Below are 25,878 nucleotides of genomic sequence, written 5' to 3'. Positions count from 1 at the left end.
AGGAGAGATCTGTAACACTGAGGGAAGGGAAGAGTGAGGTAAAGGCCAGAGAACAGCAGCAGCTTTAGGAACTCTCAGCCCAGAGATGGTAAGGGGTCAGACAACTGGTCATAAAGACATTACAGGGGACCCTGTGGGCACTGGGTGTAGCTGGAACTGAATGGCAATTCTATTGCCCATAAAATATCCTGGGTCACAGTTTCTCAGTGGATAGGAATTCTTGTGATCAGTCAAAAGGGAGCAAAGGCCCTGATCACAGTTCTGGAGCCAAAAGGGGTGGTAGCAGTTGCAGTTAAAGGGGAGAGAGGCCATTCTTTGGTAAAGACCAGAGAACAACTAGAAGAGCAAGATATTACTACCTTGTAAGGATAGAAAAACTGCAGGCTCCCAGAACTGAAAAAGCAAGACAAAAAAAGCTTCAAGCTTGAGATGGTACATCTCTACCCCTAGGTGAGCAGAGCCCAACTTTAACATAAAGTTCAAAATTAAGAAATAGGCTTGAAAAATAAGCAAACAACAAAGAAGAACTTGACCATGAAACCTATTATAGTAGCAGAGAAGAACAAGACACAAACTTAGAAGAAGATAACAATGTGAAACAGCTACAAGCAAAGCCTTAGAGAAAAATTCTATCTGGACTCAAAGCCAGCAAGAATTCCTAGAAGAGTTAAGACAGAGATAAGAGTGGTAGAAAAAAAATTGGGAAAAGAAATGAGAGTGATGAAAGAAAATTATGAAAAGAAGATCAACAGCTTGATAAAAGAGGCACAAAAAAAATACTGAAGAAAATAACATCATAAAACAACATTGGCCTAATGGTAAAGGAGACACAAAAATCCATCAAAAAAAAAAAGAACTTATTTAAAAGTAAAATAGGCCAAGTGGAAAAGAGGTTCAAAAATTCACTGAAGAAAAGAATTCCTAAAAAAGCAGAATTGACCAAATGGAAAAACTGGTACCCTGCACAGACATGTTTGAGAGTACCAAATACAGATCCTTCTTCACCATCATGTGAGCCTCGGCTGCCACAGTCTTCAGCCCTCTTAAAGTGGCTTATGGCACAGCAAAAAATGGCACAGGTATTGCAGTCATGTCAGTCATGCGACATGAACTGATTACAAAGTCAATCAGCCCCACCATCATGGCTGATATCATCACTATCTATGATCTGGTGGTGGCCATTCTCATTGTCAGCTATCTGACACTGGGAATCACCCTGTCCAAGAGTTTCCTTCAGCTGGGAGCAGGTCTCAGCATGGGCCTAAGTGGGCTGGCAGCTGGTTTTGCCACTGGCACTGTAGGTGATGCTGATGTTCAGGGGAAAGCACAGCAGCCCCGACTTTTTGTGGGGATGACAAAATTCTAATCTTCACTGAGGTGCTTGGACTGTATGGCCTGATTGTGGCCCTCATTTGCTCTACAAAGTAGACCCTCTTTTCCCATTCTTTACAGTACCACACCTTTGCCCCCCCCAGCCCTTCAGCTATGGAGTATGATGTAAAGACCTGTCTTGAAGTACCATATCCCTCCCAATTAACTCCAGAATGAATCGCCTAACACCTGGTGCAGTTGTCCAGCTGGTCATTGGACTTGTAAATGCACAATGTCATAATGACTCTGTCTGTCACACCACACTGGATTATATGGTGCCTGAACTGGGCCCAGCTGGGACTGAGATATACAGGCAATAGGGCATAGAAATCTATCCTATCCTACAGAAAAATAGAAGGGAAAGGGGATAAGAGAAGGGGAGGGTGATAGAAGGGAGGGCAGATTAGGAGAAGGGGTATTCAGAATGCATCCCATCTTGGGGTGGGGGAGGGGTGAAATGGGAAGAAAATTGGGAACTCAAAAGCTTGTGGAAGTGAATGTTGAAAATTTAAAATAAATAAATTAATAAAAAAGAATATTTTTTTAAAAAAGCAGAACTGGTCAAATGGAAAAAGAGGCACAAAAATTTATTGAAGGAAAAAAAAACCCTTAAAACGTAGAATTGGCCAAATGGAAAAGGAAGTACAAAATCTCAATGAAGAAAATAATTTCTTAAACATTGAAATGGAGCAAATGAAAGTTAATGACTTTATGAGAAATTAAGAAGCAATAAAAAAAATAGAAAAAATAGAAGACAATGTGAAATATCTCATTGGAAAAAACAACCAACGTGGAAAAGAGATCCAATAGTCATCATGTAAAAATTATTGGACTACCTGAAAGCCATGATCAAAAAAAGAGTCCAGACATCATCTTTCAAGAAATTATCAAGGAAAACTTCCCTTATATTCTATAACCAGAGGGTAAAGTAGAAATTGAAAGAATCTACCAATCACCACCTGAAAGACATCCCAAAATGAAAACTCCCAGGAATATTATAGCTAAATTCCAAAACTCCCAGGTCAAGAAGGAAATATTGCAAGAAGCCAGAAAGAAACAATTCAAATATGGTGGAGTCACAGTCAGGATAACACAAGATTTAGCAACTTCTAAGTTAAAGGATCTGAGGGCTTGGAATATGATATTTCAGAGGACAAAGGAGCTAGGATTAGAAAGAAAGTAGGGGCTAAAGAAGGGGAAGGGGCTAAGGGAAGGGGAAGTGATAGAAAGGAGTGCTGATTGGGAGAAGAAGTAGTCAAAAACAAAACACTTTTGAGGAAGGACAGGGTGAAAGGAGAGAGAGAATAGGATAAATGGTGGGGAATAAGATGGAGGGAGATACAGTTAGTAATAGTAATTGTGAAAAAAAAATTTTAAAGCAAATTTATCTAATAAAGGCCTCATTTCTCAAACACATAGATAACTGAGTGAAATGTATAAAAATAAGAGCCATTCCCCAATTGATAAGTGATCAAAAGATATGAACAGTTTTCAGTTATCAAAAGTAATCAAAACTATCTATATCCATATAAAAATGTTCTAACTCACTGTTGATTGGAGAAATACAAATTAAAATGATTCTGAGGTACTACCTCATACCTGTTAAATTAGCTAATAGGACAGAAAAGGAAAATGACCAATGTTGGAGGGGAGGTGGTGGAGTTGTGAACTGATTCAACTATTCTGTAGAGTAATTTGGAACTATGCTCAAAGGGCTATAAAATCATGTATACCCTTTGACCTAGCAATACTACTACTAGGTCTGCATCCCAAAAGAGATAAAATAAAAGGAAAAGGGCTTAATGTACAGAAATATTTATAGCAGTTCTTTTCTGGAAAAAGAATTGGAAATTGAAGTGATGCCCATTAATTGGGGAATGACTGAACAAATTGTGATATGTCATTTTGATGTAATACTATTGTACTATAAGAAATGATGAGTAGGATGCTTCCCGAAAAACCTGGAAAAACTTACATGAGCTGATGCAAAGCGAAATGTACTGTGTACAAAGTAACAGCAATGTTGTAAGATGATTGGTTGTGAATTACTCAGCTATTCTCAGCAATGCAATGATTCAAGACAACTCTGAAGGCTTTATGATGAAAAATGCTATCCATCCCCAGAGGAAGAACTGATGGTGTCTGAATACAGATTGAAGCACTTTTTTTACTTTATTTTTCTTGAGGCTTGTTTTTTTTGTTTTTGTTTTTTTTGTTTGTTTGTTTTGCTCTGTTTTCTTTCATAACATGAAAGGAAATGTTTTGTGAAATATTTTGCATGACTACACGTGTATAACATATCAAATTGCTCACATTCTCAATGAGGGGAGGTGAGGAGGGAGGAAGGGAGAGAATTTGGAAGCCAAAGTTTTAAAAACAAATGTTAAAATTTGTTTTTACAAGTAATTGGAGAAAAATAAAATAATAAATAAAATAGTAAAAGGAAAAACAAAAACAAAACAAAAAAATCTAAAGAATGAAAACTGGAAGAAAATATGAAATATTTGATTGGAAAAACAACTGGCCTAGAAAAGTTTTTGAGTTTTAAATTCTTCTTCTGCTCCTTTCCCACCTCCCTCCCAAAGACAGAATGCAATCTGATATAGACTCTACATATACATTCCTATTAAACATATTTTCACATTAGTCATGTTGTAAGGAAGAATTAGAACCAATAGGAGGAACCACAAGAAAGTGCAAACAAAACAAAACAGAAGAAAAAAAGAGCAAATAGTATGCTTTGATCTGCATTCAAACTCCATAGTTCTTTCTCTAGATATGGATAGTATTTTCCACATGAGACTTTTACTGTGTACAATGTTCTCCTGGTTCTGCTCATTTTGCTCAGCATCAGACCATACAAGTCTTTCCAGGTTTTTCTGAAGTCTGCCTGCTCATCATTTCTTATAGCACAATAGTATTCCATTACATTCATATGCCATAACTTGTTCAGTCATTCCCCAACTGATGGACATCCCCTCAATTTCCAATTCTTTGCCACTACAGAAAGAGCTATTTTTGTACATGTGGGTCCTTTTCCCCATGTTTATGATCTCTTTGGGATACAGCCCTAGAAGTGCTATTGCTAGGTCAAAGGCTATACACATTTTTACAGCCCTTTGGGCATAGTTCCAAATTGCTTTCCAAAATGGGAGAGTTCAGCCCATTCACATTCACAGTTATGATTACAATCTACATCTTTCTCTCCATCTTATTTCCCCCGTTTATGCTTTTCTTTCTCCTTTCTCCTTTTCCCTCCTCACTAGTGTTTTGTTTTTGAGCAACACCTCCCTCAGTCTGCCCTCCCTTCTATTAGCCCTCTCCCTCTTCTTTTCCTTTACCCTTACTACTTCTTCCCTCCCTTCTATCGCCCTCTCTTTTCTTTCCCCTCTTCCCTCCTACTGACTATAGGGCAAGTTAGATTTCTATACCTAACTGTTCATGTTATTTCCTCCTTGAGCCAACTCTGATGAGAGTAAGGTTCAAACAATACTCACCTTCCACTCTTCTATCCCTCTACTATAATAGGTTTTTGTGCCTCTTCCTGTAATATAATTTACTTTTGTCTGCCTCCTCCTTTTTTTCTCCCAATACAATCCCTTAATTAGATCCATTTAACCCACTTACTTAGATCCATTTAACCCACTTAATTAGATTTTTTATCATTATATCAAAGTCAACTTATAACCACACTCTCTGTCTATGTATACCCCTTTTAAATGGTATAATAACAATACAGATCTCAAGAGTTACAAGTGTCATCTTCCCTTGCAGGGATATAAACAATTTGCCTTTATTAATAGTATGTTGTTATTGCTGTTGTTTTCTGTCTTGTTTACATTTTTATGTCTCTCTTGAGTCTTGTATTTGAAGACCAAATTTTCTGTTGAGCACTGGTCTTTTCATCAGGAAGGTTTGAAAGTCACCTATTTCATTGAATATCCATCTCCTCCCTTGAAAGATTATGCTCATTTTCACTGGGTAGTTGATCCTTGGTTGTAACCCAACCTCCTTTGCCATACAGAATATCATATTCCATGCCCTACAATCTTTTAATGTAGAAGTTGCAAGGTCCTGTGTAATCCTGACCGTGGTTCCATGATGCTTAAATTGTTTCTTTCTTGCTCCTTGCAATATTTTCTCTTTGATTGGTTATTTTAGAATTTGGCTACTATATTCCTTGGTGTTTTCAATTTGGGATCTCTTTCAGGAGGTGATCGGTGGACTCATTCGATCTCTATTTTGCCCTCTTATTCTAGAACCCCAGGGCCATTTTCCTTGATTATTTCCTGGCTCTTTTTTTCATCATGGTTTTCAGTTAGACCAATAATCTTTAAATTATCTCTCCTGGATCTATTTTCCAGGTCAGTTTTTGTTTTGTTTTGTTTTGTTTTTGCCAATGAGGTATTTTATGTTTTTACCTATTTGTTTCATTCTTTTGTTTCTATTTGACTGATTCTTCCTCTCCCATAGAGTCATTAGCTTCCACTTACGCAATTCTAATTTTTAATGAATTGTTTTCTTCTATTAGATTTTGTGCCTCCTTTTCCATTTGGCCAATTCTGCTTTTTAAAGAGTTGTTTTCTTCAGTGTACTTTTTTCACATTTGTCCAATTGTATTTTTAAGGACTTGATTTCTACAGTTAATTTTTGTCCCTCTTTTTCCAAGCTATTGAATCCCTCTTGCATACTTCTCATTTCTTTTCCCAATTTTTCTTCTACCTCTCTTGTTTGACTTTTAAAATCCTTCTTTAACCTATCAAATTGGCAACATGACAAAACAGCAAAAGGATAACTGTTGAAGAAGATGTGGGAAAATTGGAACACTAATGCATTGTTGGTGGAGTTGTGAAATGATCCAACTGTTTTGGAGAGCAATTTGGAACTATGCCCAAAGGGCTATAAAAATGTGCATACTGTTTGACCCAGCAATAGCACTTCTAGGGCTGTATCCAAAAGAAATCATACAAATGGAAAAAGGACCCACGGGTACAAAAATATTTATAGCAGTTCTTTTTGTGGTGGCAAAGAATTGGAAATTGAGAGGATGCCCATCAATTGGGGAATGGCAGAACAATTGTGGTATATTAATGTAATGGAATACTATTGTGCTATAAGAAATAATGAACAGGCTGACTTCAGAAAAACCTAGAAAGACTTGCATGATCTGATGCTGAGTGAAATAAGCATAACCAAGAGTACTTTGTACACAATAACAACCACATCGTGTGATGACTAATATTAATAGACTTAACCCTTCTCAGCAATATGAGGATCTAAGACATCTCCAAAGGCCTCATGATATAAAATGCTATCCATATCCAAAGAAAGGACTGTGGAGCTTGAATGCAGATTGAAGCATACTATTTGCTAATTTTTTTTTCTTCTGCTGTGTTTTGTTTCCTCTTTCTGGTGGTTCCTCCTATTGGTTCTAATTCTTACTTAAAACATCACTAATGTGAAAATACATTTAATAGGAATGTATATGTATAACCTATATCAGATTGCATACTGTCTTGGGGAGGGAGGTGGAGAGGGAGGAGCAGAGAAATTTAAAACTCAAAAGCTTATGGAAGTGACTTGATAATTCAAAATGAATTAATTTTTAAAAATCCTTCCTGAGCTCTTCCAAGAGGGCTTTTTGGGCTTCAGACCATATCATATTCCCTTTTGAGATTTTGGATGTGGGTATGTTGACAATATTGTCCTCTTCTGAATTTTTGCCTTGATCTTCCCTGTCCCCATAATAAGAATCTATGGTCATTGTACATTCCTTTTCACTCACAGTGTTTGCTTATTTCCTGACCTTTAAAAAAATGAACTTTCTTGCTGGGGAGCAGGTGACACTGACCCAAGATTCTTGGGAATTCCTGGGAGCCCAGAACCTGGTCACTGACTTTGTGTACTGGGGCCTCATTTACTGGCAGTTGGAAATTGTAGGGTTCTGGCAACTTACTGGTGTTGTGCTAAAATCAGCAACACTGTAGCTCTAGGGGTAGGGGTGGGGAGTCTGGCCCTTGGAGGTTGCCCACTCATCCAGGCCTTGCACTCCTTTCTTTGACTCCTGCTCAGCAGGGCCTTGCACAGGGATGTTTCACTGTTGCAGGATGTCTCTCAGACTAAAGCTTTACTTCTTGGAGTTGTGCTTTCCAGAGTTTTGCTGAGGCACTGGGAGACTTGGCTGCCAGAGAATGTCATGGTACATATGGTTTTCCAAGGTAGTTTCCACCAGTGTCCCTGCCTGTACTGTACTGAGGCACTTGGGGGTCTTAGTGTTGGTGCTTGCCTGCTCCACCACCCTGGGGTTCAGGATCTCCCCCTGGTATGCTGAGGTGGGACTTTCAGCTAGCTTGCTGGGATGCCTCCCATTTTGTATTGCTCTCCTGCTCCCAGAGCAAGAGGGGCCATTCCCATTAATCCCCCAAGCTTCCTGGGTTACAAAACTGTTGTACTCCATCTTTCTGCTGATTTAGCTGTTCCAAGGTTTTTCCTGGGGCGATATTTTCTGGGCTTTCAGAGGTCAATAAGGGAGGATGACAGCAACTTATTTCTTACTCCTCCATCTTGGCTCCCAGAAGTGGAACCTCTATTCTTTTTGTTGTTGGTGGTTTTTTTTTTTGTTTGTTTGTTTTTTTTTTGTTTTTTTTTTTAGTGAGGCAGTTGGGATTAAGTGACTTGCCAAGGCTCACACAGCTAGTGTCAAGTGTCTGAGGCTGGATTTGAACTCAGGTCTTCCTGACTCCAGGGCTGGAACTCTATCCACTGTGCCACCTAGCTGCCCCTTGACTGCCATTCTTCTTATTACCTCAACACCAACTTGAATTCTGCTCTTTTGGAAGGATAGAAGGGCTTCCATTGGGTCAGGGCTATTTCTGATGAATTAAAACTCTTTGACTGTCATAAATAAATCTAATGACCAAAGAAACTTTTTCAGGTATACCAGTTCCCACAGGATTCACCAGTATGGTCTTAGATACCACAAATACTCTCTACAGATAAATTCGGATGAGTAAACGCTCATGGATACCACCAAGAAACCTGAGAGATATGTAGGCATGACAGTGAAGATGGGAATGTAAGAGTGGGTGTCAGGAGATAGGTTTTAGTATGAAGCTATGATGCTTAGGCTCAACTATTGAAGTTTTATTAGCTAATACCTATTCTGACATCAATCAGAGCTCCTGAGACAGATGCATCAGTAGGCAAGATTAGTAATATGTCATGTATTAAGTGACTAGTTACCGATCAGGTACAGTCACACAACTTTCTGTTTGGGTATTCATCCATGGCCCACTTAACCTTCCTCCCAAAGTGCACCAGTTTGAAGGCAGATTCAAGGAAGAGATACACAGTCTACCCTCCCATGGAACTTATCCATTTAGAATCAATTGATATAAAAGGAAAGGCTGTAAGAGTCATGTGTGCCAGGCATCTGGCACAGACAACTGGGTCTCCTTTTGGCTTGTTTGTACAATGTCAAAGAACACATGAATCTCAACTGGCCAGTGATGCCAAGATTACAGACTGACCATGAGTGACCCCTTGCCCCTGGGATTTATACTATTTTATAATAGACAGTAAAAGGGAAAGGGTGCATCCTTTATAAATGCAGCAATCTAGTCAAAACTGACCCCAGGCATGGTTGAATATAGTAATCAAGAGTAACTAGATGAAGATATACATGCAGATTGGCACAATTGCTTGGTCATAAATGGCTACACTTCTATATTAATCACCATTACTATATCTCTCTGTTTATTTTCCTCTTTCTCTAGGGGAAGAAGTCAAATATAACCCGAGTACCTCACCTGGATCAACAGGAAGACACATTACATCAGGGTTGTTATTTTGACCAGAAGTGTAGTGTGATCTCAAAATAGGAGTGAAGGGCAAACAACACTGGGTGGAAAGGGAAGAAGGAATCAAAGCACTGCACAAAAAGGAGAAGATTTTTTTTACACCATACATGGAAACTTGACCTGGTGGATTAAGTGGAATCCTACTTGATAAAAATTGGAAAAGGCCCCCTGAGAGGAAAGGACAGAGAAGGAAGTTCTGTGTGGTTCTGACAATCTCAAGGTCATACATTTAACTCTGGAATGAACATTAAAGATTTTTTAGTCTAGCCTTCTCATTTTGTAGAAAAGAAAACTATATCTGAGAAAAGTTATGCAATTTGCTAGAATGTGAACTCAGGTCCTCTAAACTCTAAATTCAGCTGCATTTTAACCATCTTGAGCTGGCTGTCTTGTAGATATTTTAAGCTCAACATTCAAAACAGAACTCATTATTTTTCCTTGAAAACCATCCCTTCTTCCTAGCTTCCCTATTACTGTTTCTATTACTATTTCCCTATTATTATTCCATATTCCCAAGGTACCACCATTATATCAGTGACCCAGACTCACATTGTAGGTATCATCCTCAAATGCTCATTCCTTCTTACCCCCCACAACCAGTCAGTGATCAAATCCTTCCATTTCTATCTTCATTACATCTCTAGGATATGTCCTCTTCTCTCATATGATATTGTCACCACCCTGAGGCAGTTCCTCATCATCTCCTTTCTGGATTATTTCAGGAGGCCTCTGGTTGGTCTGCCTGCTTCAAGTCTCTCCCTACTCAGATCTATCTTTTACTCATCTATCAAATTATTCTTAAAACACAGACATGACCATGTCACCCTCCTATTCAATAAACTCCAGTGACTCTCTAATACATGCACGATCAAATATAAAATCCTCTGTTTCACCTTCAAAGCTTTTTATAACTTTGCCCCTTCCCACCTTTCCAATCTTTTTATACCTTACTCCCTTTCATGTACTTTATGAAACATTGACACCAGCATCCTTGATATTTATCACTCATGACACTCCAGCTCTCAACTCAGGGCATTTTCACTGTCTTCCCCCCATGACTAGAATATTCTTCCTCCTCATCTCTATCCCCCAGCTTCACAGGATTTTTTTCAAGTCTCAAGCTAAAATTCCACTGCCTTCAAAAAGGTTTCTCCAGTCTTTAAATTTTCATACTTTCCCCTGAGGTGACCCTCAATTTATCTTGTATATATCTTGTTCATATCTAGTTGTTTGCATGTGTTCTCGCTCATTAAAGTGTGATTTCCTTGAGAACAGAAACTTTTTTTATCCCCAGTTCTTAGCATAATACCTGACTTGGAGTAGGTGCTTAATAGATGCTAATTGATAGACCATACTCTCTAATTTACTGTCCTGCTAGGCCTGGAAGGGAAAGAAAAAGAAAGCAGTGATACTGACTACCAGAACCATACCTAGTAGAAAGGAAATGATAAAGACAGATTAAAAATTAGCCTCTATTCCCAAGGCCATAAGTCGCTAATGTTTTCCATTACTAGGTGACCAAAACCCAAGACTAAAAGTGGGAAAGGAGCTGTCATACTTGGTCCTACTCAGATCTCCCTTCTGCCTCAACCCAAACCAAATAAAAAAAAAAAAACCTTAGAATTCAGGTGTAGCTAGAAAAAGAAAAGTTAAACTTTTATTCTCCTTTCTCAGTACAGTTAGCCAACACCATCTGCTGAGTGTGGTAAAGGAAGAAGCCTTGTGAGGGGGTAATCTGACCCCCTTGCCATATGACTATGAGATAAGCAAGGAAAGGCATGTCAAAAACTAAGGCAAAAAATGCTTGCCTATTAGAACCTCAAACAGGATTTCTACCTTTGCAAACTAAGCTACCTGAGGATTTGGTTTCTGTCTTTCTCCAGTTTTAATCCAAATTGCCTACTTCCCCAAAGTCTTTCTTCCTCCTTTCCTACCTTCTTGCTTCTTTGCAGCATCCAGAGGAACAAAATATGGGGAAAGTTAAAACAAAGTAACAAAGGTGGAAAGTTAAAGCCTCTAAGAAACAACCACTTTGGATGAATGTGTTTCCTTGTTCTGTAGTTCTATCTCCTTGGGTTGAAAGCAAACTATAAGGCAGTGACCACCCTGAACCCTGATTGATGTTCTTACCCTGCTATGATCCTGGCCTCCATCTTACTTCCTACCATGCCCCTTCCATACCATGCCCCTGCCCACTGTTCCTTGCCCTCTCACTTCTAGCCCCTCTTTATGTGTTGTCTTTCCCCCATAAGAATGTAAGCTCCTTGAGGACAGGGAGTATCTTGCTTGCTTATACTTGTTATCTCCAATGTTTCGCGGAGTGTCTTGCATACATTAAGTGTTTTGTAAATTTTGTCTGTCATCTATCTATCCATCTATCCATCCATCCATCTATCTATCTATCTATCATCTGTCATCTAATTTAGTGATAGTTTGTGATGTTTCTTGGATTTTAAAAACAAACAAATATATTGATGTATTTTTTATGTTGTTGTCACTTTTTTATGACTCTCCCCTCCTTAATCACTACTGTCGTGGGGGGTGGAGCCAAGATGGCAGAGTGAAAGCAGTGACTTGCTTGAGCTCTCCCCCAAACCCCTCCAAATACCTGTAAAAAATGACTCTAATCACTACTGTCATCACCACTATCACCAATGGACACCATTGTTTCAACAAAGCAATATATCTAAGCAAAACAGATCAAAACATCGGTCACAAGCATTCACATCTCACCCCCTATCTCTTAGCCCAGAAGAGGGAAGAATAGTTTACTGTCAGTTCTCTAAATTCATAGTTACTTTTTGCCTTGATCAGAGGATCCATGACTTTCAGCGTCATTTTCCTTATGTTATTGTGATCCTTATATAAATTATTCTCTTGGTGCTGCCTGCTTCACTTTGCATCCTTTCATAGTCTTCCCAAATTTCCCTGAATTCTTTGTATCCATTGCCTGGAACATAGAAGAGTTAGATAAATAAATGTTAGCTATTATTATTGTTGTTTCTTGTGGCACGACAGTAGTCAATTATAATCATATAGCACACTGTATTCCACCATTCCCCAACTTCAAGGCCTCTCTTCTTACCTATCTATAATTAATTGATATAAAAGGAAAGGTTATAGCAATAATATATGCTATAATAGACATGTAGGTCCTCCTTTGACCTGTTTTGGGCCATGTCAAAGAATATATGAAGCTCATTAAGGAGCTGGTCAGGATTATAGACTGACTGACCGTGAGTGTCCACTAACCCCTGGGGCTTATATTGCTTTATATTGTAGTATAAAATGGGGGAGAGAGGCTGCACTCTTTATAAATGTGCTAAGATAGAATAAACAGACCTCAAATCATATGACTGCAGAGTAAAGAAGGTCAATAGTGGCTAAAAAAAAAAGTCAAAAATCATTGTTTTTTGAGTCTTAAGAATTGGCTCACAGTCCTGGGTCTGTCACTTATTATCTGCATGACAGTGAGAAAGACACTTAACCCCACTGAGCTTCAGTTTCCTAAGTTGTAAAATAAGAATGGAAAAGGAACAGAGCCAAGAAGGTAGAGTAAAGGCAGGAAGTCACCTGAGCTCTCCCCTGAACTTCTCCAAATACTGTTAAAAATGACTCTAACCAAATTCTAGAGCAGCAGAACCCAAAAAAAGACAGAGTGAAACAAATTTCTAGCCCAAGACAACCTGGAAGGTCCACGGTAAAGATCTGTTGCACCAGGCTGAGAGAAAAGTGCTGTCCAGCACAGACTGGGCTTCAGCAAACCCAGAGCAGACCTGAGGGGACTGATTCACTGGAAGCAGTTTTCCAGACTTCTCAGCCCACAAACACCAAAGATAACTTATAAAGTCAGTAGGAAAGGTCTGTTGGACCTGGATGAGAGAGGAGCGCAATCCAGTCCTGACCCCAGCACAGCCTCAGGGCAGCAACAGTGGCTGCTTCTGGAGCTTTCAGCCCACAGACAGTAAGGCAATTGAACAACTCATCAGAAGAAGATTACAGGGGTCTTTTTGCTGGCAATGAGGTAGGACTCTGTTGCTTTGCCTATAATTGGATCTGAGTCACAGTTCTGGTGGCAGTCCTGGGGCAAGGAAGAGCACTGGAATAGCAGCATTGTGGCAGTAGTGGAGAAGGGACCCTTCTCACAGTTTCAGGGCAGAAAAGAGTGCTTGTGGTCACTCACAGACCAGAGTACAGGCCAGGAAAGGAGTAAACACCTCTCCTTAGATCATACCACCTTGGAAGAACTGAAAACTTACAAGTCCCTAGATGTATCTCTAAAAACAGCACCACAAAACCCCTGAAGCTTGGGAAAGTTTGCCATCCACACTAGAAACAGAACCCTACCTTAACCAAGAATTAAAAAGTCGAGTAACAGGCTTGGAAAATAATCAAACAATGTAAAAAAAAAACAACAACAAAAAAAAAAAACCTCTGACTATAGAAACTTACTTTAGTGACAAGGAAGATCAAAACATACACTCAGAAGAAGACAACAAAGTCAAACCTCCTGCATCCAAGGCCTCCAAGAAAAATATGAATTGGTCTCAGGCCATGGAAAAGCTCAAAAAGGATGTTGAAAATCAAATAAGAGAAGTAGAGAAAAATTGGGAAGAGAAATGAGAGTGATGCAAGAAAATCGTAAAAATACAAGTCAATGGCTTGCTAAAGGAGACCCAAAAAACACTGAAGAAAAAAACACCTTAAAAATAGACTAGACCAAATGGCAAAAGAAGTCCAAAAAGCCAATGATGAGAAAAATGCCTTCAAAAGCAGAACTGACCAAATGGAAAAGGAGGTCCAAAAGCTCACTGATGAAAAATAACTCCTTAAAAATTAGAATGAAACAAATGGGAGCAAATGATTCTATAAGAAATCAAGAAATTATAAAACAAAACTAGAATAATGAAAAACAGAAGACAATGTGAAATATCTCATTGGAAAAATAGCTGACCTGGAAAATAGATCCAGGAGAGATAATTTAAAATTATTGGACTACCTGAAAGCCATGATCAAAAAAAAAAAAAAAAAACCAAAGAGGCTAGACATCATCTTTCAAGAAATTATCAAGGAAAACTGCCCTGATATTCTAGAACCAGATGGCAAAATAGAAATTGAAAGAATTCACTAATCTCCTCCTGAAAGAGATCTCAAAATGAAAACTCCTAGGAATATTATAGTCAAATTCCAGAGTTCCCAGGTCAAGGAGAAAATATTGCAAGCAGACAGAAAGAAACAATTCAAGTACTATGGAACCACAATTAGTATAGCACAAGATTTAGCAGCTTCTACATTAAAGGATAAGAGGGTTTGAAATATGATATTTCGGACTTTCAAATATATGACTCAAGAGAAGCATGAAAAAGTAATCAAGAAAGAGAAATTTTAAGGGACTTATTAAAGTTAAATTGTTTATATTCCTACATGGAAAATGATATTTGTAACTCATAAGACCTTTCTCAGTGTTAGGGTAGCTAGAAGGAGTATATATAGACATAGGGCACAGGTGTGAGTTGTATATGAAGGGATGGCATCTAAAAAATAAAATTAAGGGGCGAGAGAGGAATGTATTGAGAGAAAGAGAAAGGGAGAGGTAGGATAGAGTAAATTATCTCACATAAAAGAGGCAAGAAAAAGCTTTTACAGTAGAGGGGAAGAGGGGGGATGTGAGAGGGAATGAGTGAACCTTCCTCTAATCAGAATTGGCTTAAAGAGGGAATAAAATACACACTCAATTGGATACAGAAATCTATCTTACTCTACAGGAAAGTCGCAGGAAAGGGAATAAGAGAAAGAGGGTGGTGATAGAAGGGAGGGCTGATTGGGGGAAGAAGTAGTCAGAATCAAAACACTGTTGAAGAGGGAGAGGGTGAAAGGAGAGAATAGAATAAATGGGGGGGCAGGATAGTATGGAGGGAAATATAGTTAGTCTTTCATATCATGACTATTATGGAAGTGTTTTACATGACTTCACATGTATAAACTATATTGAATTGCTTACCTTCTCAATGAAGGGGGTGGGGAGGGAAGAAGGGAGAGAATTTGAAACTCAGTTTTAAAAATAAATGTTAAAAATTGCCTTTTATATGTAACCGGGATCAAATAAAAATGCCAAATTTAAAATAAAATTGAAAAACATCAGTTGCTTATGGATAGGCCAAGCTAATATAATAAAAATGACAATTCTACCTAAAAAAATAAAATAAAATAAAATAAGAATGATATTTATACTCCCTACTTGAAGGGTTCTTATGAGAAAAAAAATTATAATTTATAAAGTTTAATTTTAAAAATGAATAATTAGTATAAATGACCAAGGTGTTTTTCTTCCATGGTGACTATTTCTCTGTTTTTCCAAAATAAAGTTTCTTTCTCTGTTTTTCAAATATTGGGAGGTAAAAGGGTATGTCAGTAGCAAGAGAGAAAACCCTTATTTTGTCCCTTTAATCAGATACATGCTACGAAGTTCCTTGTGACTCAACTCAATCTTGATCTCCCTTATAGTCCCATACATTTCTTCTTTGCAATGAACTTCATAAATATTCATGAAATAGATGCATACATACATATATGTAAATATGCAAATATATATAGTTTATGTGTATATACATAGATATGTATGTACATAAACCTATGTATATACAGAGCTATTTATGTATATTCATAAAGATATAATTATATATACACACAACATATGTGCATATTTACAAATATGTGCATATCAAATATTTTATGTCTATATGCACATATACACATGTCTATTTCTACATATACATATATGTATGCACTAATATGTGTGAACATATTACATACACCATGATTTTATCTAAATTATATGTCCTCAGCATTTCTCAAAGCCCTGATTTCTTTTTCACTGACATTGTCCCAAGCTTTCATTTTGAAAGCAGAGACACCCATATTCCAGAGAACTTGCCTCTTTTTATTCCTATACAAAGCACATGAAAACTTTCATGTACTTAGGAGTTTACTTTTGATGTATTATGTACAAAAATGACAGATCATGGCAGACCAAGACCATTACCAGAGCTGCCATTTTGACATTTTTCTCCTCTGTGACTGCTTCCCTTGCCAATGTCCCAATGGAGAACACATTGAATTTAATAGAAGATTTCTGACAAAAATACCTGGAGAAATACCAGACTGATGAAAAACACAAAGTGTCTTGGAAGAACCTTACAATATTATTTTTCCACACGCTGGAATTGCTGCTTTGATCCCAGGTGAAACATAGAATGGGTGTGGAATTTGAAATCCAAACCTGCTCATTTTATCCAGAAAAATATTGCCCCACCCCATTACCCAAAACAGTCAGCAATGAGCTCATCTCATTTCAGTTTAGGCTAGAGAAATTATGGAAAGGCCTTGTCATTCTCTTGGAAATTTCTGTATGCAGTGACATTTCCCCAGCTCGACAACAAAAACAGGCAGCTGCGATTAATTACTTTTTGCATTGACTGGAAGACAGCTTGGAGGCTTTCTGCTGCCCTCTGTCAATTCTGGTGCGCAGGGTTCTCATTCAGAGTTTCCTCACAGCCAGCAGTTTCAAGCTTTTCAAAGATGGCAGTGCCTTAATGTAGGACTGAAGGGCTTGGGGGCCATTTTGCATTTAGAATGTTCCCAGGAATTGCTGGCTTTAGAATGGTAATCAATTGCTTTAGATGCTACGGCTGGCAAGCAACAAACGCACTCATTAAATATGCTGAAAATAAATACATTCTTTCAGCTCAGGAGCAATTTCCCATTTGTCAAGCTGATGAGTCAGGGTGTTATCATATATGGATCTAAGAGGTTAATAGGGGCCCTGGGCAATTGTTAAGAAACTTTTTCTGATCTTAACCTTTTCTGAAGTTTTATACATAGTAAAATATACAGTGGAAAATTTTTTGAAACACCTGCCAGTGTTATCTAGTAAGAAATTTTACAATGGAGTTCCCAACTCTTTGGAATCTATGTTAAATGAAGTCTCCTAGAGATGTAGTATTTTCTTTCCAAATTTTAGTCACAAAAGAATGAATAGAGCATAATTCTCTTGTGTGATTAGACACAGTCCTAAGACAAGTTATCTTGCTAGTAATCTTTTGCATTCGTTCTTCTAAGGACTGTTGTACAGTCAATCCAACAGCAAGTATTCATTAAGCACCTACTATATGCCAGGCATTGAACTAAGCTAAAGGCTGAGTATGCAAATGCCAGCAAAGCAAAAAACAGTCCCTATCCTCAAGAAATGTATATTTTGATGGTATAAGACAACTCACAAAACACATAGAAAGAAACTGAAAAGGGGGGCAGAAGTACCTTCATAGGGGATGGTGTCAAAGTCTGAAGACTAAGAAACAGATTTGCTAGGGATATATGAAAGGTGGCTGTCCTGAGCCCCTAACTAAAATGGAAGCACCTAGAAGAACTTAACAGTGGGAGAAGGTGGCTGGCATGGTAGAGGGATGCTCCAGAGAGCATAGGTGAATAAAATAACTGCTTTTTATTAGTTGAATTATTAGGATGTCATTTAATCCTTTGTCAACTTAATTAAAGCATGCTTAGTATGTCTAAAGTAGCAGACAGAACAACAAGGATAATACGCACCTCATCCTGTTCCTATGTTTTGATCTCCTCTGCCAGATCTCTATATTTGGAAAGTATTTTCATTCCATGTATCCTAGAGATTATGAGTATTTTGGGATGATTAAAACTACTAAAAAGAAGTAGTTCTTAAGTTTTAATGGCTCTAACCTTAATTCCTCACTAAAACTACTCTTCAAAGTTATCGAGACTTCTGCTTAAGAGGGCAACACTAGGGCTTAGGAGAGTCCAGATTCTCCACAGATGCCCCAAAAAGCTACAAAAATGAACTAGAAGTAACAATGATAAAGAAAACCAAGAGGAAATAGTCCAAGAGTGCACAAGAAGATTACTGGGAACCAGTGGCAGCTCTGAACAGAGATAAGAGAAGGGTAGGCATAGAACATAAATTTCTCTGGCCCACAGCTAAAAGATAGGGCTAGACCAGTGTTAATCATAGGTCCTAGGCAGTCCGTGCCTAAGCCACCACAAGAGATTAGGCTAGACCACCACCTAGGTAGTCCCAACAAACCATCACAGGGGACAGGACCAAACGAGTGCCCATGTAGCACAGTGTTCAAGAGGCCTCCACTTGAATGACATCAACAGACAGGGCCTCACCAGTGCCCAATGCAAAGCTAACACAGCCTTCCTGATGCACAAAAGGAGACAGATTTAACACAGAACTGGACCAACACCCAGACAAGCCGTTTCCAGCCCAGTATGGAGGCCTCTCATGCCCAAGCCAGAGCAGAAACCATAGCAAGAGAAATGGACAGGGAAGTAAAGATAAATAAACTACTTTATGATCAATGGTACCATTGTTGATGAACCAACAGCAATATCGAATGTATATGTATCAAATAGCATAGTATTCTAAATACATAAAGAAAATGTTTTATTGTGAAAAACAAACAAACAAGAAAAGGTTCTAGCAATTATAGGAAGAAATAGACAGTAAATCTATAATACTTAGGTACTTCAATGTACCTGTCATAGATCTAGCCAAATCTAGTGAAAAGATAAACATGAAAGAATTTAAGAACCCAATTACAATATTATGGAAGTTAGATATAATAGATCTATGACAATTATTGAATGGGGATAAAATGGAGTTTACACAGGGTGTTCCCAAAGCTTTAGTGAACTTTTAAACTATTGATGCTTAACAATACATGGATTTGCACTATTATTTTAGGGACATTTTGTATATATTTCTTAGTTGTGCATGGAACCTTTATAAAAATCGACTATGTAGAAGGGTATAAAAGTCTCATAGACAAATGTTATGAAGTATAAATTAAAATTATATTGCTACAAAACTGTCCATTTAAATCAAATTGATCTTTATGCTACATGCTGCTAGGCAAATACTCTTTGTCCCTGCTTCCCCTGCCTTTCCACTTCTGCCTCTGGGGACAGTAATCAGTCAACACTGTCATTCCTAGAAGATATTCTTCCCTAGCCATAACCTTCCTACCCCTGTGTTATCTTTCCTTATTTTAACACAAGATACTTGAGGGTAAGGATTTTTTGTATTTTTATCCCCTGACGCATAGTAAGCATTTTTCACTAATTGATTTTGAGTTCTCTTTTTAGAAGCTGTAATATTTTAAGTAGGCATTTAGAAACCTTTCTTCTCCCCGTTGTAATCCCATCTTTATTACACTATATTGTTGTTGTTGTTGTTGTTGTTGTTATTGTTGCTCAGTCATGTTCAACTCTTTTGGACACCATTTGGAGTTTTCTTGGCAAAGATACTAGAATGCCTTGTCATTTACCTCTCCAGCTCATTTTACAGATGATGAAACTGACACAAATAGTATGAAGTGACTTGTCCAGAGTCACACACGTAGTAAGTGTCTGAGGCCAGATTTGAACTCAGGAAGAGGAGTCTTCCGGACTTCAGGCTTGGCACTCTATCCACTGCACCACCTAGCTGTTCAACACTGCTGATTCCAGTTCTCATACTTCCACTAATTTGTGCAACATCTTACCTGCCCCATCTTCACTAATCCTTTCCACATAGCCACTAGCCCTACTCACCTCACTCCAGCCTCCAATGAATCCACATGGTTATAGTTATGGTAACTAAAGAAGAAGGAAGGAATACAAGGATGCACCTGGTGCCAGAGATCCAAATTCCACTCCCTGGCAACACCCAAGGTGACTACATATACATGAGAAATAGAATCCTGAGCTCTTTCTAGGACAGTGCTCATGTCTTTATACTCTGACCCCAAGGAATTCAAGAAAGACCCTAGTTAAACATTTCCATTTCTGTTTTTGGTTTGATATAGAAAGCTCATAGACTAATGTGATGACCTCTTCTTGCTAGGACCTGGCTTATAAGATTTAGAGCTGGAAGCCATTTTCTAAAAATAGTATAATTCAACTGCTTCATTTTTACAGATGAGCTAATTGAGGCCCAGAGAAGTTAAGCAATTTGTCCCAGGTTATATAACTACTGTTCTGGTATGTCACATTTTCTCCCATTGGGCCTCATCTCAGGTTATGGTTTCTTGTCTAGGAAATGATGCTAAAATTCAGTTCATTGGAGCTGAGATGATAGTCCAATGAACATTGATGCCCTTTCCAGCCCATGTTGACATCTCTATCCACTTTTCCAGTTTCTCTATAATGACTCATCCCTCAACCTTCCTCAGAAGATAGATCTTTATAGGTGCATTTTATAATAACATTTTATAATATTTTACTCATGGCTTCTTTATGTTGTAACACAGTCATTTACAAGTCTACATTTCTCTACCCTAGCAGTAAGGCACTCTTTTTTTTCAAGAAAAAACTGTTAATCAAACCAACTAGTACAGTGACTGAATCTAACAGTGTATGCAACATTCCAAACACTTACTTCGCCCAAACTCTCCAATGAAAAGAGGAAGGTATATTTCAAGAGGGGCCTTTTTCCAGAATCCTATCATCATTTTAAAAAATTTATTTTTATTATGATCTTTAAAATCATCACCAAACACAAATATTTGAGTATACAAAGAAGAAAAAAAGAGAATTGTATATGAACACATCAACTTTTGTCATATAGTTTATTAAAATACATATTAAATTTAATGGGGTTATAACAAAATTGCCCTACTTATTTATGTCCCCTTATGAACTTTTTTCTCTGAATTTTAATGTTTTATTGATGAAATTTTCATCTTTGTAATTTGACACTATTTAAAAAGATCTTAATCATGAAAAAACCCCACAATTTCTAAACAAAAAATAAAAAAGGTTTGTTTCACAAGGCAACTTGCAGCAAACCTATTGCGAAAGAGTTAACACATGCTGTTCTCTCTCAAGGGTTATAGCTTCCTATACATATTCTCACTATTCAATAAGATGAGAGGTAAGCATTTTTTTGCTTTGTGCCCCTGATGCAAGATAGCATAACGCTGGAGTTGGAGTCAGGAAAGGAGATTTGGGTTTCAGTCCTGCCTCTGACCCACACTGACCATACTTCAAAGGGCAAATCAACCTTTTAGTGCTATAAATCGAAGTCGAGTAGCTGATATGTATCCATTAAGGAAATATTTTCAATGGAAGGTCCCCACACTATTAAAGTCACAGGTCCAAGATGGAAATATAACTACATGTTAAGAAAGATTCACATGCTTTTCCCAGAAAACTGGATTCCATCCATTTCCACCCACCAATTTTGGAATAGCTTTGGGGGTTACTTATGTTTGCATTTGGCCAAAATCACAACTGGTCTTCAAATGTTTTGCATTTGGCATAATCCAAGATGCACACTTCCAAGGGCACTTTCCCATACATTTCAAAATGTGTTTCTGATTCATTTATGCTCAATTCTTCAAACTGCTATTTAATAAAAAAGCTATTTGGTGTCCAAATCAACTTTTGAAAGCTTTAATGGAGCTCCTCAGAAAAGCTTTTAAGAGGAAATCATGTGCTGCCATAAATAAGCGAAATTTGGAGCCCGAACTAGTAGGATGTGGTTCTGTCATTTGCCAGGGTGGAGGCTGAGTAGAGCAAGAAAACAAGGGAGAGAAGATTCTACGCCTGGAAAACAAAACAAAAAAAAAAAATGGAACTGCCCAGTGAGTATAGGAGCTGGCACAGACTTAAAAGTCAAAACCAATGAAGAGGATTCTCAACTAATGAAAGCAAATTTTGATTTTTCAGGGAGCCAAGAGTATTTTCTCAGATAAACAGGGCAGAGACTGAAATCAACTTCAAAGTTTATTCTTTCTTTAACAGGTGAAAGACTTTAGCTCCGGCCAACTGGCTGACTTCTCCTGCCCTAAGGAAGAACAGATGGATGGAACCCCCTGTAGGTGCTCTACCAGCTAAGGAGAAAAAAAGACTTTGAAATAGATCTCTTAGTCAGACCTCTCATTATTTTAACTACTACCCTGTGCAGAATGGCGCAACATGGATTATAAAGTAGTGCACCCCAAAGGCAGCTCCTTGAAAGGCTAGTTTGGCAGCTGTTCATTTCACCTAGAAACTTCAATGCCATATTACAACAAATGAAATCTGACATAAAACTGTAAGTGGTCCCTAATTTATTAACATCAGGAGGCAAGTTTTAAAGGGACAGCTGTCCTTTCTGCCCATGCTATTTCAATAAAGGTCAGAATCATTTGCCGCCACCAAAATGTTCATTCTATGAACTTTGTTTGAGTGATGATTAAATGTGATCTGAGGAAGCCCTTGGCAGGGCACATCACACCCTGCTCCTATCCTTCCCTCACCTTAATTTTGATTTGCCATCATAGCATGAGGAATGTGACCACTACACCCATTTCTTGACAAAGTTAAAAACTTCTCCAAGTTTGTCTCTTGTACTTTCCAAATTCCCCTTTTAATGGGACAGCTCAAATCCTGTCTCAGACACTTACTAGCTGTGTGACCTTGGGAATTCACTTAGTTTCTCTGTGCCTTGATTTCCCCAGGTGTAAAATAAAGGAGTTAGACTTTATGGCCTCTAGGATCCCTTCAAGATCTAAGTCTTTTGCCAAATTTTCCCATTCTACTCCAAATCCCACTTATTTTCCACATTCCCATCCTGCCTTCTCTTCTGAAATAGTGTTAAATGCCATTGAGTAATTGCATGCAACATGTTACCTCTCTGGGGTATTTTATTTTAAAAGAAGTTTTGGTCAGAGACTCACAGAATAATTCTATTTACTTATCTGTATAGCTATTACATTGTATTAGTGTATAACCCTACCTCACCTCCAGTATAATTTAATTTCCTCCAGGTTATAGTTTAATTTCATTTTTGTCTCTGTGTCTATGCTTTCTGGAATAATATGTTGCTCATAGTAGGTACTTAGTAAATGTTTGTCTATGAAAGCAAATAGTAGAAACTTTAGATGGAAATCATTTGATAAAAACTATCTTTTAACATATAAAGAAAATGAGGTACAAAACGGGTATCCAAAGCCATACATTGAATTTATGGTAAAACTATAGTTAAAAATCCATGTCTGGGGGCAGCTAGGTGGCACGGTTGATAGAGCACCAGCCCTGGATTCAAGAGGACCTGAATTCAAATCCAGTCTCAGACCAGACACTTGACACTTACTAGCTGTGTGACTCTGAGCAAGTCACTTAACTCCAGCTACCTCACCAAAAATAAATAAATAAATCCATGGCTTCTGATATATAGTCTAGTGCTCTTTCCACTCTTCCAGATCCTTAAAACAAAGAGGAGCAACTCTCCAATGGTAGGATTTCAGGTGTGACTAGAAGCCATAGGGGAAATGTTTTTGGGAAGGCTCCCTACCAGACACCGCACACATGAGGACACTTCTAATAGCATCCCTTATTGACAGGCTTTCTGGCCTTCCGCACACACAGAAACAACAAGCCAAGTTTTAATATCCTGAGGGATAAAACATTTGACCAGGAAGGACTATATCTGGTACATCTTTCTGACAGTAGAGAGATGAGATTTTTTTAAAATGTACCTTCCTGTTAAGCTAATTGTAAAGAAAATAGTTCGTAAACTGTAAAAGTGTTATATAAACACACGATATTATTAGTAATTATGATAACAGTGATAATAAATATATTATACCATTAAAAGTCTCACTTCTAAGAATGTATCATTAACATTACAAACAAATCTTACAAGAGTCAAGAATGCAAATGGTATATATTAATAGAATTAATAGAATGAGCTCTTTTTTAAAAAAATTTTTCTCAATTACATGTAAAACATTTGTAACACTCGTTTGTGAAATTTTTGAGTTCCAAATTCACTCACTTCCTCCCTTGCCTCTTGCTTTGAGAAGGCAGTCAATATGACAAAGATTAAACATGTGAAGTCATGGAAAACATGTTTCCATATTAGCCATGTTGCAAAAGAAAACAGACCAAAAATAAAAAGAAAGAAAACCCAAGAAAAATAAAGTAAAAAATTTATGCTTTGATATGCATTGAGGCTCTATCAGTTCTTTCTCTATAGGTAGATAGCATTTTTCATAAGTTCTTAGAAATTGTCTGGTGTTGCTCAGAATAGCTAAACCATTCAGTTGACCATTGTATAATATTGTGTACACTGTTCTGGTTCTGCTCATTCTACTTTGTATCAATTCACATAAGCATTTCCAGATTTTTTTTAAAGTATCCTCATCATTTCTTGTAGCACAATAGCATTCCGTCACAATCATATATCACAACTTGTTCAGCCATTGTCGCATTGATGGGCATACCCTCAATTTCAGATTCTTTGCCACCACAAAAGGAGCTATTATAAATATTTTTGTGCATGTAAGTACTTTTTTTTTTCCTTTTATCTCTTTGGGATTCAGACCTAGTAGTGGTATTGCTAGGTCAAAGGGTATACAAAGTTTCATAGCCCTTTGGACATAGTTCCAAATTGCTCTCCAGAATGGTTGAATCAGTTTACAATTCCACCAATGGTACATTAGTATCTCAATTTTTCTACACTCCCTTCAACATTTGTCATTTTCCTTTTCTGTCATCTTAGCCAATGTGATAGATGTGAGGTGGTACCTCAGAGAATTTTTTTTTTAATTTATATTTCTGGAGTCAATAGTGATTTAGAGCATTTTTTTATATGACTACAGGTAGCTTTGCTTTCTTCTTCTGTAAATTGTTCATATCCTTTGGCCATTAATCAATTGGGGAATGACTTAGATTCTTATAAATTTGACTTTATTCTCTATGTATTTGAGAAATGTGACCTTTATCAATGATAATTCTTATAATTTTTCCAGTTTCTTGCTTTCCTTCTAATCTTAGCTACATTGGTTATGTTTGTGCAAAACCTTTTTTAATTTAATATAAATCAAAATTATCCATTTTATATCCTGTAATAGTCTTTATCTCTTATTTGGCCATAAATCCCCTTATCCCTATATTGGACAGGGAAAATTTTCCATGCTCCCCTAATTTGCTTATGATATCATCTTTTATTTCTAAATAATGTAAACATTTTGACCTTATCTTGGTCTATACCTACTTTTTATCCAATTGCTCTTCAGTTTTCCCAGCATTTTTTTTTCAAATTGTGTGTTCTTGTCCCAAATGCTTAGATCTCTGGGTTTATCAAACACTAGATTACTATGGTCATTTCCTATAATGCGTTGTGTACCGAATCAATTCCACTGATCCACCACTCTATTTCTTAGCCAGTAACAATTTTGATGATTACCACTTTGTAATACGGTCTGAGATCTGGTACTACTAGGCCATCTTCCTTCACATTTTTTTCATTGATTCCCTTGACATTCTTGACCTTTTGTTCTTCCAGATGAATTTTGTTATGTTTTTTTTTTTCCTAGCTCTATAAAATTTTGGTAGTTTGATTGGTATGGCACTGAATAAGTAAGTTAATTTAAATAGAATTGTTATTTTCATGACTCAGCTTTCCCATGAGCAATTAATATTTCTCCATTTGTTTAGATCTGACTTTATTTGTGTGAAAAGTGTTTTGTAATTGTGTTCATATGGTTCCTGGGTTTGTCTTGGCAGGAAAACTCCCAAGTATTTTATATTATCTGCAGTAATTTTAAATGGAATTTCTCTTTCCATCTCTTCCTGCTAGACTGTG

General features: G+C 37.5%; 1 pseudogene; it reads left to right on the top strand.

Annotated features, from left to right (window-relative positions):
* The first annotated feature begins 970 nt into the window (after positions 1 to 970).
* Positions 971 to 1,428, top strand: LOC114028853 (annotated as a pseudogene).
* Positions 1,429 to 25,878: the final 24,450 nt, after the last annotated feature.

Source organism: Vombatus ursinus, unplaced genomic scaffold (assembly GCF_900497805.2).
Source record: "Vombatus ursinus unplaced genomic scaffold, bare-nosed wombat genome assembly UNPS02014894.1, whole genome shotgun sequence".
Classification (NCBI taxonomy): Eukaryota; Metazoa; Chordata; class Mammalia; order Diprotodontia; family Vombatidae; genus Vombatus; species Vombatus ursinus.
Note: the sequence above shows the minus strand (reverse complement) of the source record. Positions and strands in the feature narration are given on the sequence as shown.